Genomic DNA, 12,937 nt, shown 5'->3' on the forward strand with positions numbered 1-12,937 from the left:
AGCCTCTCAGTTTACAGTCAGGAACGGACGGAGGACGGTCGCGGCTGTCCAAGGTCACAGAGCCCAGGAGGGGCGTGGTGGGCCCAGTGGAAAAAGCAAGGACACGTGAACCAGGCCGTCGGGGACTGGGGCCAGGCCACCGGCTCCCGGGCCGCCGGCTCAGGGCTGTGGCTCCACCTCTCAGCCTCAGTTTCCACAGCTGGGAGCAGGGAGAGGGCCACTAGCCTGCAGCCTGAGGCGTGCAACGTGCCCTGTGTGTAGTGGGGACGTCACCAACGACCTCTGTGGGCAGCCGAGCAAGGAGGGAGCCCAGGCGCCTGACCCTCTACCCAGGAAGAGGGGCAGTGGACCGTTTTGCTCCGGATCAACACCACTCTCAAGGTGTAACCCCTGATTACTGACCATTGCCCCGTGCAAGCAAGGGAGGGGTGCACCAAACATAAGGGACAGCCAGGTCCCCAAGCTTACCATGTGAACCAAAAGATAGAAAAATATCACCAAGGATTGAAGTAGTGGCATGCTACATTATTTGGATCAATTCTTTTTCTAGAAATAAGTTTAAAAAAATTTTTTTTAAATGCAGGAGCACCTAGATGGCTCAGTCAGTTGAGGGTCCAACTTCGGCTCAGGTCATGATCTCGCCATTTATGAGTTCGAGCCCCGCATCGGGCTCTGTGGTAACAGCTCAGAGCCTGGAGCCTGCCTCGGATTCTGTGTCTTCCTCGCTCTCTGCCCCTCCCCCATTCATGCTCTGTCTCTCTCTCAAAAATAAACATTAAAAAAAAATTTAAATGCTTACAAATTATGTTAAAAACCTCTAAAAGTGGCCAAAATAATGGAGCATCTGCAGGCCAAGTTTGGCGTTGGTGGGACAGCCGGCCTGGAGAGAGGTGGCAACCGACATTTTTGTCCTGAGGGCCTTTGCCAACCTGGGGAGTTTGGGCCTTGACCTTGGTGGGGGTCAGGTACCAGGTTTCTAATGGGAGGCTCTCATGTGTGTGAAGTGGGAGACCCGAAGGCCACACACGCCAGGGAGTGGGGAACAACGGGGCGTGGGGGAACTTTCTGGCAAGTCTGCAGGAGCCCAGAGTCTGCCTTGCTCTCCCACTGGGAGATCAGGGGGTTGCTAGCCGGTGAAGCAGGAGTCCTGTTTGGAAAGCGCCAGCCCAGTCCTGGGCACCTGCTTAGCCATCACTGGATTGTGTTTTCTGGGGTGGGGGAGGGTTGTTTCAAAATTAAACTCAGCACTAGGGGCACCTGGGGGGCTCAGTCCGTTAAGCGTCCAACTTCAGCTCAGGTCATGATCTCAGGGTTCGTGAGTTCAAGCCCGGCCTCGGGCTCTGTGCTGACAGCTCGGAGCCTGGAGCCTGCTTCGGATTCTGTGTCTCCCTCTCTCTCTGCCCCTCTCCACCTCTCAAAAATAAATAAACATTAAGAAATAAATTTTTTTAAAAAAGGAATCTAACATCTAGAGTCAAAACCTGGCTCTACCTTTTACTCCTACTATAACCTTGGACAAATGACTTTGACCTCTGGGCTGAACTTCCTCATCTATAAAATGGGAAAGTGATGGTTATCTCCGTGGGCCCTGGGGTAAGAATTAGGAGGGAGTGTCCAGGAAGTGCAGGGACAGGACCTGGTAGGTGAGTCATAGTCAAGATTTGATGACCACCTGCCCGAGGGCCAAGGTCACCTCCTCCAGGAGATGCCAGGTGGTGCCACCTGCTTGGCACCCATCTCACCGGCAAAGCTGCCCTCCTCCCTGGGTCGCCCCCACCTCCCTGTAGCTTTCATTTGGTTTAGCACGATCTGCAAAGCTGTCCCTCCCCTCGCCGGCCTTACCCCTCCAGTGAGCCGGCATTGACGGAACCCTCAGATTTCTCAGAGAGCAGGCAGAGGCCCGATCTTTTTGCTCCCTTCCGGGACCCTCAGATTTCCCCTGGTATCTTGTACAGCTGAGTCCTTCCAGCTAGTTGGGCACCATGGACTGGAGCCCAGGTAGTCTGCGGGGCCCCCCTCACCGCCCCCGGCTTCGGCTGCGAGCCTGCAGAGAGAGCTCCCTGGAGCAGGGCAGCCTCGGCCGGCATAGGGGCCGGGACACAAGCGGCTCTGTCTGTGTGTAAGGGGACGGCCAGGGTGTTGCATGGGCACCTCTGGGCCTTGGTTGTCACCCAAATGAGGACGTGAACCACAGTCCCCAGTCCTCTGTGGGGACCGCCACGTTTGCCAGATATTCCTGGTCCCCAGCAAGATGGGGAAGACAAGCCAGGGCACTGTGGGGTTCCTGTAACGCTTCATCTAGATTTTAAAGAAATATTCCCTTTCTCCCTGAGAGTATGTCATTTACACTCTTGTGTTGTTATTGAAAATGACCCCTCTTTTTAAAAATGTATTTATTTATTTAAAATGAGAGGGGGAGAGAGAATACAAACAGGGCAGGGGCAGAGAGAAGGAGAGACAGAATCCCAAGCAGGCTCCGTACCTTCAGCGCAGGTCCCGTCGCGGGGGCTCGAACTCACGAACGGTAAGATCATGACCTGAGCTGAGACCAAGAGTCAGGCACTTAACTGACTGAGCCACCCAGGCGCCCCGGAAAATGCTTTTTCTTAATAAAAATCTCTTAGGCCGAGTGCCGATAACGGTTGATAGGGATGGGTGTTTTGACCCGGCTGCCCCCCAGGTCAGTCCCCAAAGCTGTTTGAAATGTTGTTGGTTTGGAGAGCCCAAAGTCCGGGGCCTGCCGGCCCAGACCGGCTGTGTTTACTGGTAAACACACAGCATGTTGCGAAGGCCTCCTGACATTTTTCCAGTCGTTTTGTGCCCAGCGAGCTCTCTCCTCCAGATTTACTTACGGTATTTATTCGCAAGCCAACATTCTGGGCTGAGTTGGGACCTGCACACACAGCGAAGGATCCTACGTGAGGGCCTGATTGTGATCTTTGACAAATCGAGGGAGCGGGGTGTGGGCGGCTGGCTGCCTTGGGGGCCTGCAGAGTCACACCCATGTGGGGTCCTGGCTCAGATGCCATCGGGCACCCTGTGGGGGGAAGGGGAGGGCAGCTCTACAGGGAGAGGTCCCCTCTGCCTCGAGCCTGAGCTGTGCAGGCCAAGCAGCTGGCTGGAGGCAGAAAGAAAGCTGAAATCCACACGTTCGTGTGGGCACATGGCAACACCCTCGCTGGAAGGTGACGGTGGCAGTGGCGTGGGGCAGGACACCAGACCAGTGCCCTGGCAGGCGGCGTAGATGGCTGCTGGGAGAACCAGACCCGGGGCTGGGCGGTGGGGGGAGGGGGGTGGACTGGAAACTCACCACTTTGTTTCTCCACGTGAAAGCAGCATCTGAGCAAGTGTTAGGGCTGAGTTTAATTTTATACATTTTTTTCATGTTTATTTATTTTTGAGAGAGAGAGCATGAGCATGAGCAGGGGAGGGGCAGAGAGAGAGGGAGACACAGAATCCAAAGCAGGCTCCAGGCTCCGAGCTGTCAGCACAGGGCCTGGTGTGGGGCTCGAACCCACGAACCACGAGATTATGACCTGAGCCAAAGTCGGCGCTCAACCCACTGAGCCACCCAGGTGCCCCATCAATGTGCTGATTCCTAACCCTGGGGTGTGTCTACTAGCTCCACGAGGGATTTTGGGGGTGTCCGAGGCAGAGGCAGTGACGTGCATATATACTTGTATTTATCATGTATTTGCGGGTCTCCGCACTTTATCATGTGTCTGCACTCCCCCGACCTTGCCTACTCGCAACAGCATAATTCCGTACCCGGCTCAGATAATTGTGGACCCGTCTCCAGCAGCATGGAACATCCCTTATCAACGAAAGCCACCTGCCCATCACGCTTTATGGCGAGGCTCTGACTTACTAGGTCACATGGGTCCTGAAACTCCAAGCCCATTGCTCTAAACTGGGCAAAAGGCGTCAGTGACCCAGCCCCCATCCTAAGCCCCCAGGGACGGCTAGCCAGTGCTGATGGGAGGCTGTCTCTCTCTTGGGAAGGGAGAGGCGGGGCAGCATTGCTATCTGGGGCTTCTCAAGAACGACAGAGAAAGATTGATGAGAGACAGAGACCCACAGTGCGATGGAGCCTCGAGCAAAGTCAGCCTGTAAACTTTGGCAGGGGACAGGCTCAGTGACAACACGCAGTTAACGCGCATCACTTATTATGATAAATGATGGAATCAAGCCAAATGCCCCTCCAGGGCGCCTCTGGGTTCTTGGACCATTTCCACTGTCTCCCCTTGAACATGGCCTCTCCTGCCACCCCACAGTGCTGGGGCCAAGACTGGTCCTTAACCAGATTCCTGTATCTGCCGGAGGCAGCTGGGTTACCAGGCCAGCGGAGCGCTGGCTCTCGGACCAGACAGCCCACCTCTGGGGGTATCCTGGGACCGGCGCAGCCGGCGGAATGGATTTGGACTCAGACAGCCTGGTTCTTGCTCCCTCTTGGAGATTTCAGCCAAATGAGATCATTTCCGGCCCTGGGTCTCTTCATCTGTACAATGGGGAGGGAGCTAGCTGCCCTGTGGGACCGCTGTGAGTTCCATGCCTTAACGTGACAAGACGTCTTTATCTGGACCCATGCGGTTTTGCTGTCATCGCTAGGTTGGCAGCCAGGCACATGCCCTCAGCCGGCCTCCCACTGAGGTCCAGCCACGGGCCGCGGGGCAGCTCTGAACTAGCCAACGGTGAACTCTCCCTTTCTCAGTCTGTGTTCCCTGCCCCCATCGATTTCTACCATCTGACCTGAGGGCAGGCCTCCAGGAGATCAGAGGCCACGGCCCTGACTGATGACACTCCCAGGCACAAAGTCCTTCTCATCAGAGGCTTTGCAGATCAGCAAAGGGCAAACGAGTGACCTGTAGAGGCCTCGGTTCCTGGAAAAGAGCTTGCCTAAGCTGTAGGGCAAACAGACAGACTCTGGCCTGTACCCCCAGACTCATGTTGGGTGCTTTACCCCCACAGGGCTTGGGGCCAGCAGTCAGGTCTTACATTCTCTCCTAACACAGGTGGCTGACACCGCCTTCTTACGAGTTCAGGGTCTATCCCATTGCCAGCATCAAGTGGCGGGAGCCTCCGCCGGCTACCCCCCTTCCTCTCTGGATGGCCCAGCATCCGGATTCTCCCCCAGAGGCCCAGGGGAGAGGCTTGGGCAAGTGGGTACATGCAGGAGCGGCTCAGCAGGCATGGGGACCACAGACCCGCCTCCAAACCTGGGCTCTGCAACTGGCCTATGGGACCCAGTGTAGGAAGGGACCTCTCTTGTGCCTCGGCCTCCCGATTGTAATGTGGGCACAATAATACATTATGTCTCTGAACATCTTCAGGATTAGAAACCGTGATTAGAAAGCTAAAACAGCATCAGCACCAAAGAGATAGAAGCTCTGTACCCCAAACATTCCTAGTACTTAGTAAGGCTCCAGAGGGACCCAGGTAGTGCTCAGACACATTGTCAAGAGCAATAATGTGTCTCTGAAGTTACAGATTTCTGCTCAGCCCTGCATAGGTACTGTCTCTGTTCTGTCGCATTGCTCACATTCTGTAACGCTGGTGGTAAGAGAGGAGGGAGAGACTTACAGGAGCTGGGGGTGGGGTGTGTCCTTTGTGACAGTTTCTCCTGTGGGGGAAGTGTGTGACAGGCTCTTCATGGCCAACAGAAACCCACGCCCCTGCCCCCATGCTTGGAGCTGTTTCATGGAGCTGTTTGTACCTGGCGGCGTGGGAGGTGGAAGCTGTTGTTCAAAAGTGACAACTTTGTTCAAAAGTGACGACTTCGAGCACATGCATGAAAAACAGACTTTTGTCTCCCTAAAACCTCGGGAGCCCCAAGAACCCAAGAATATAATTCCTCCACTCTGCTAGATGTAAACACCACTCCTTTGTCCTCCCTGGAAACGATTTTTACCAGATCTTCCCGGCTGCCTGGTGGAACGGGGCTCGGGGCTGACCATCACAGCGGATCTGGGAAGAGGAGCCAACACCCTGCGTTTGGATTCTCGGTTCTTCACAGCCTGGGATCTGGAGTGTGTCAGGTGACGTCTTTGAACTTGGATGTCCTCATGAGGACATGAGCTCTGTACCTCCCTTGCTGCTTATATCCATGACACCCAGGGCAGGGGCGGGGGAGGCTCCTAGCTGCGTTCATAGACATTCTGCTGCCTGCACAAGCTATGCAAGAGCCAGCACATAACTAGGATCACCTTGAAAACCGAAGCATAACGCAAATGCTGGCTATTGCTAGGATGTGCAATAAAAGTTGGGCTTGTCGCTGTGCGAGTGGGAAGGTTATGTGGGTGTCTGCAGGGTGGGGCAAAGTTCACCACACCTAGGAGCCGATCACACAGGCGAGTTGAAGAGTGTCTGTGAAAGGGCCAGGTGCGGCCTGGGCCCCAGTCCCTGCGGAATGTGGGGGTTTGTCCGCGCTGGGTTTCCTGCCCCGAGCAGGTCCCCCGGGCGCCCGCCGCTACAAATAGAACGGCGGCAGGAGCGGCGGTTGGGCAGGGAGGAAAGCTGGCATAGCACACATTTCGTTCCCAAGGGAGGGGTGTCCTGATGCGCTGGCACCGGGGGCTTTGCGCATTCCGTGCGTCGCGGCGCACACAGAGCGGCTCTGCAGCCTCCCCCCTGCTCGTCGTCATTGGCTGGCCGGCCGCGGCCTCCCCCTGCGCGGGCGGGGGCCCAGCGCCTTGGCTGGGCACAGAGTCAGGCCCTGTCCCCTGACGCACGGCGGGAGGGGGCACGGCTCTCCCGCAGCCGGGGTGCGGGTGCGGGGCGGGTGGTCGGAGTTGGCCGCGCGTCTCCGCGCTGTCCCCGCTGCCCTTCACCCCTCTCCGTCCCCCGCGCACCGCGGCACCTCCGCCACCTGTTGACGCGTCCTCCCAGCTCGCGTTCTCTTTCTCCTTCTCGGGCGTTCCGGGGTCCTTGGGACTGGTTCTTCCCGCCTGCCCCCACCCCGCGCACTCCGCGCACCCCGCGCACCCCGCGCACCCCGGGACTCGGGGGCTCTCGCGCCTCCGCCCGGGTCTAGACCGGCTGGTCGGAGGCCAGGGCTCCCGAGGGCGGAGGGGCCTCGCCAGCGTGGCCTGGGCGCCGGGCGGGAACCCCCAGGGTCCCGCGGCCTCGCGCCAGCCCCCGCCGCGACCTCAGCCCCTCCCTGCTTCCAGCTGCGTCCGCTGCCCCACCCGCCCGCCCGGGGACCCCGGCAGTCCCTCCGCCTCCCCGGCCTCAGTTTCCCCGCTGGTGCGGCCGCCGCCGGGCACGAGGTGGGAGCCTCCGAGGCCGCGGCCCCGCCTCCGACCCCGCGTGCAGCCAATCGGGCGCCGGCGCCGGGGAGGTGTGTCCCGCCCGGGGCAAGGCCGGAGGCCCGGGGCGGGGCGGGGCTTCCGGCGGCCACCCGCGCGAGCCGCCCGCGCAGCCGGGCCGGGGCGGGGGGCCGAGGGGCGGCGCGTGCCGCGGGGGGCGCGGCTGGCACGGGCCCGGGGAGGCGGCGCCGGGCATGGGCAGGGGACGAGGCGGCCCCGCGGCGGGGGCAGCGGGCGGCGGGGGCGGAGGCGGCGGCAGCTAGCGCCCTGCCCCGCGCCGCCTCCCTGGGCGCGCTCGCCCGGCGGGACCCGCAGGCGGCGGACCGGCCCCAGGTGCTCGCGGACGGGCGGGCGCGCGCGCGAGCGGGCGGGGGGTCCGCGGACCGGGCCTCCCCTTCTCGGGACCCGGAGCTGCGGCGGCCAGGGGAGGGGCCGGGCCGGGCGGCGCATGCGCGGGACCCGGGGGCGCGGGCCGAGAGCGCTGGGTCGGCCGCGGGGGATCCTCGGGCCCAGGGGGGCCGCCCCCTGCCGGGCCTCCCTCCGAGCGCCCAGGACGCCTCCGGAGACGCCGCGTCCACAGGTTGTCCCGCGGGAGGGAAGGCCTACCGGGCGGGGGCCTAGGGCGCGCCCTTCCCTCGGCGCTGCCGATTTGGGGCGTCACCGACGGGGGGCGTCACCTGAGACCCCTGGGATCCCCGGGGCTGGGTATCCGCAGGCCGGGACCCCGGGACCCCCGAGGCTGCGGACGGACGGGAGATACTCCCCCGCGGAGCGGCTTGGAGTCGCTGCCGCACTTTGCGCCCCGGCCGCGGCCGGGACGACCCAGGGCAGCGGCGCCGCGCCACGTTTCTCCCGAGCCCGGCCTCGCGGGTCCGGCGCGCCGCTTCCGCGCCCTGGTCTCCCCGCGTCCCGGAGGCGCGGCCCCGGGGGGCGCGGGGCGGTGCGGGCCGCCGTCCGGAAGCCGGGCTCTGCCCCCACGCCCACCGCACGCCGACCGGGGACGGACCGCTGCGTGTCCGTGCTTTCCCCGCCTTCTTAAGTTGCAGGGAGGCTCGGCGTCCAGTGTCAGTGTCAACGTCTTCCTAAGAAAAGCCCACGGTGGTCTGACGTCTGGGATTTTGCGCGGCGCTCGGGGACCTTCGGGGCTGCACGCCCACCCTGGCCCCAGAGCCCCCTCCTCTTTGGGGGCCGCTGCGGGGGGCGGGGGAGGGGGGCATAGGATTTTCCACTGCTGTCCAAGTAGGGTCACGGTGACTTTCCTCTTCCAAGGTGGTGGAGAGTTGGGGACAGTCCAGAGGACACATCGTCATCATTTCCTCCTTTACCTTCTGACGGCCAAGGCTGCCGTGAAAGGCCCTGCCCCCGTGAAGGAACCGCTCCCGGTGACCCAGGCTCAGCACTAAGAAGTTGTCATCACAGGTAAATGGAAGGGTTGATTGGCTCGTGTATCCAGACCGACATATTTGAGCGTTTACTTCTTGTTGCCCTACACACTGGCCATGCGGGGGTTAACTCTTACTCAGTGGTGCACAGTTAGGTGTGTTTTCTGTGCTTTGAAAGTGAGATAAATACTGGCCGTGCTGAGTTGCTGGTTCTTGGGTTTGTTTAACTGGGAATTTCATTCCTTTATAGCAGGTGGGTTCTGTGTGATATAAAACCCGACATTTGAACTGGTTTCTTACAGTTCCATGACAGACACTGCAGTTACAGGTGGTGACAAGTACCGAACAGCGTGGTGGCTCCTTGCTGCGTTCAGGCTGATTCGAGTATCAAGCAGGTGGCCTGGACAAGCGGCCACAAGGGAGCCGCCACCGTCCGCAAGGGGCCACCCAGGGGATGGGACACGATTCTGTACAACTCCGAAGTGAAAGCAGATTGACCCACGGGAGAGAAAACGTCTTTCTCTTTCCTCAGACCTTAGCCATATAATAAGAGACATCCCATAATCATGAAATAGCTTTTACTGGCTCATGTCTGTCAGGCTCGTAAGCAGATTTTTCAACGTCGTGAGTGCGAGAGAGACAGAGAATGAGAGAGATGAGAGACAAGGCATGTTTCTTCGATAGAAACCGTTTTGCCGTCAGCTTCTGTATCTCTGACTCTTGGGTAACAAGAAGTCCTGCCGAGTGAAATAAATGTTTTTGCCTCATCGTTTTAAATGAGGGTGTGCTATTCCACTGTGCTTAGGTGCAGTTACTTTTTAGCCAGTCCCTTAATGTGTGAGTGTCTATATGTTATTGTGTGTAATGTATATATTATCTATTCATTCCGCAAATATTTACTGAGTAGCTGCTACAGGCTAATGCGCTCAGTATTGAGCAAGACAACCATGGATCTGCTCATGACACTGGTTTTTATACCAGAACACAAAAAAGAAAGTTGGAGATTGTCCTCATCCTAAAAGCTGGTTCTAGGGGGTCTAGAATGGAGAGTATTTTTGTCAAAACATCTTACTGTTTGGTCGTTGGCAGACCAGCCAGGTTTTTCTCACATGCGATGAGCAAATGTGTTCCTATGACAACTATTCTTTAAGGCGTCTTTAAAATTAAAAAAAAAAATGGTAGGGCGCCTGGGTGGCTCAGTCAGCTAAAGGTCTGACTCCTGATTTCAGCTCAGGTCGGGATCTCACAGTTCACGGGATCAAGCCCCACATGGGGCTCTGTGCCGGCAGCACAGAGCCTGCTTGGGAGTCTCTCTTAACCCTCGTCTCTCTTCTCTTTTCTCTGTTCATGTGTGCACGCTCTCTCTCTCTCTCTCAAAATAAATACACTTTTAAAAAAATTAATTAAATGTTCCTTTGCTTAGTGCAGATTGTAAACATAACAAATTCTCTTTTCTCTTTTTCCTCTCCCACGGTCCCTGCACCTGAATATTCTTTTTTAGTTTTTTAAAAAATATTTTATTTATTTATTTATTTGAGAGAGAGAGAGAGAGAGAGAGACAGTGTGAGCAGAGCAGGGTCAGAGACAGAGGGAGACACAGAATCCAAAGCAGGCTCCAGGCTCTGAGCTGTCAGCACAGAGCCCGACGCAGGGCTCTAACCCATGAACCATGAGATCATGACCTGAGTCTAAGTCGGCTGCTCAACGGACTGAACCTCCCAGGCACCCCGCGCCTGAATATTCTTAAAGGTACACAGCGTGAGTCGCTCTGCTTCCAAGGGGCTGGTGCTTCTGTTGAACCTTTGTTGCAGCGCAGGGAGGTGTGGCCTGTGCAATTTCTGCTTTTTTTTTTCACCCTGAATTTGAGGAGCTTTTCTTTATTTTTGTTCTTGCTGGCGGCAAATCCCTCTCTTGAACGTTCCACAAACATTTCAAAGAAGGGCATAGTTTCTGCATGTGGTGCAGACACTTGCTGCATCTGTGACGGAAGCCTTGTTGGCGACGGGGAACCAGGGCACTCACCTTTAAGGCCGTGTCAGGAAAACTTGGCGATGAGCTTTAATTTCCCTCTTGGTATTGAGATAGTTTTCAGGTAAGAGCCAAACAGAAGACCTTGGATGTCCCAGCGGACCGTATATGAAAGAACCTGTTTCTTATTTCTTCTTCCAAGGATTTCTTTTTTAAAATTTTATATTATTTATTTATTTGGGGGGGGGGCAAAGAGGGGCTGAGGGAGGGAGAGAGAGAGAGAGAGAGAGAGAGAGAGAGAGAGAGAGAATTTGAAGCAGGCTCCACACTCAGTGTAGGGCCCCACACAGGGCTTGATCTCGTAACCGTGAGATCGTGACCTGAGCCGAAATCAAGAGTCAAATACTTACCCAGGCGCCTCTTCTTCTGGAAAAGAGCACATGTGTGCGAGTTTTCCAGCTGGTTCTGCGGATAATCAGACATGACCTGGTCTGATTGTTTTCGTTCTGGGCAGGTGGGTTTGTTCTTTTGCCTCCGGAGTATATACTTCTGTAACGTCTCGTAGCGGCGGTATTATGGTGTCTGGAAGCGTGTGCACACTCTGGGAAGCGCAGGATTGACTCCCTGCTCCGTCAGCCCCATTAGAATTATTTTTGTGGTTGGGCGGCGTGTGTTTTGAGGTTGTCGTGTAGCTTCAGAAAAAGTACTTGAGCATTTGGGTTTGCATCAGGGCAGCAGCTCAATGTACTGGAAAGCAGTCCTCAGTCGCATTGGGTCCTCAGCTTGGATTCTTTGACCCTTAGCTGCCGCCTGCCAGGCCCAGGGTCTTCACCCACCTCTCTGGACGGCTCCTTTCTCATCAGAAAATGGAATTCCTTTCCGCTCCACCTGAAGGGTCGGGCAGCTCAAAAGTGGTGGCTTGCGTGAAGATTCTTTGTAAAATACAAAACACTGGACGCAGCCCTGGCGGAAGAGGCCAGGTCCCCGGCTCCCCTTCTCAGTGAGCCTCAGCTCGCCGGCAGCCCTGGGAGTTTTGCTCTGGCCATTCTATGAATTTTCTAAAAAAAAAAAAAAATTTTTTTGTAACATTTATTGATCATTGAGAGAGAGAGACAGAGCATGATCCTGGGAGGGGCAGAGAGAGAGAAGGAGACAGCATCTGAAACAGGCTCCAGGCTCCAAGCTGTCAGCACGGAGCCCGACGCGGGGCTCAAACTCACGAACTGTGAGATCATGACGTGAGCCGAAGTTGGACACTCAACCGCCTGAGCCACCTAGGCGCCCCCGTTTTATGAATTTTCAAAGGCTTTCAGAGAGAAACCTCCACCCCCACTCACATGGATCTCATCCCCCATTTCTGAGTAGGTGATTGTGTCCCACGTCAGTGGGACAGAACAGCTGTCACGAGGGTTTGGGGCTTTCTCTGAATGTGGACGCGCCCTCCCGTTTCGGTGCTGATAGAGTTTGCACTGGCCCTCGCTCTGCTGCCCCTGGCCCCGCAAAGCACTGTTCCTCGTCCTTGGAGGGTGAAATCCTCCCGCACCTGGCTTCGCTGGGCCGCCCCTCGCTGTGCAGACAGCAGGCCTGCCTGCCACGTGCCCTTGGCATCTGGCAGCTCCCCTCCCCCTGGGACGGAGAGACCACACTCCCTCACCCAACGAGACGGTGTCGCCGTGCCCGAGCCGGACCTCCGCGTGCTGTGTCCACTGCATCCCTCTTCTAAAGTGGTAGCTGCACTTGAGACGATTCCGACTGTGCTCATCACTAGGTTTGGGGTATGTTATGTACTCGATAGACCTTTTATGAGATGGCCCGAGAGTGTAATTAGAATGTTATTTCCTTCTGCGAGATCACGGATTTAGACGCCAATCAACGGACTTCGTAGGCAGGGGGTATGTTGACACCTGTGCGAGTTGGGGAGCGCTTGTATCTAACAGGGCAGGGGTCCAGCTGTCGCCCCAGCTGCGGGGAGAAGGTGGGCACCGGGGACATTCCAGGAAGCAGCACGCAGCACTCCTCTGCCTGCTTCCGTTTTGTTCCATTTCAAGGGATTTGTAAATAAAGGGGAGCGGCCGTTTATAGTCTGGTCTACGCGCTTTACGCTTTTAGCTTAGAGACCGCAAGTCAACCTCTAGGAAAGAGTCACTTTGAGTCGTCCAGGTTAGGAAAGCACACGCAGAATGACTCATTGCCTCAAAGATTGCGAAGCTTCACGTGAACGATTTGAAATCATAATACAGTTAAGTGAATGGGACGCTCTAGTTCCTTTTTTTTTTTTCAGTT

General features: G+C 57.0%; 1 protein-coding gene across 4 annotated transcripts in view; it reads left to right on the top strand.

Moving 5' to 3' along the window:
* Positions 1-5,950: 5,950 nt before the first annotated feature.
* PPARA (peroxisome proliferator activated receptor alpha) overlaps positions 5,951-12,937 on the top strand; it is a 69,728-nt gene continuing 62,741 nt past the window's right edge. The window contains exons 1-2 of one of the 4 annotated variants that reach the window (XM_039235366.1): positions 5,951-6,035; positions 8,574-8,723. The gene's annotated coding sequence lies outside the window, so the exon portion shown is untranslated. Of the gene's footprint in view, positions 6,036-7,500; positions 7,638-7,804; positions 7,885-8,573; positions 8,724-12,937 lie in introns of those variants that run through there. The other 3 variants (XM_039235357.1, XM_039235374.1, XM_039235348.1) reach the window with 3 other exon arrangements.

The sequence above is a fragment of the Hyaena hyaena genome, unplaced genomic scaffold, assembly GCF_003009895.1.
Source record: "Hyaena hyaena isolate Hyena2069 unplaced genomic scaffold, ASM300989v1 scaffold_4, whole genome shotgun sequence".
Taxonomy (NCBI): Eukaryota; Metazoa; Chordata; class Mammalia; order Carnivora; family Hyaenidae; genus Hyaena; species Hyaena hyaena.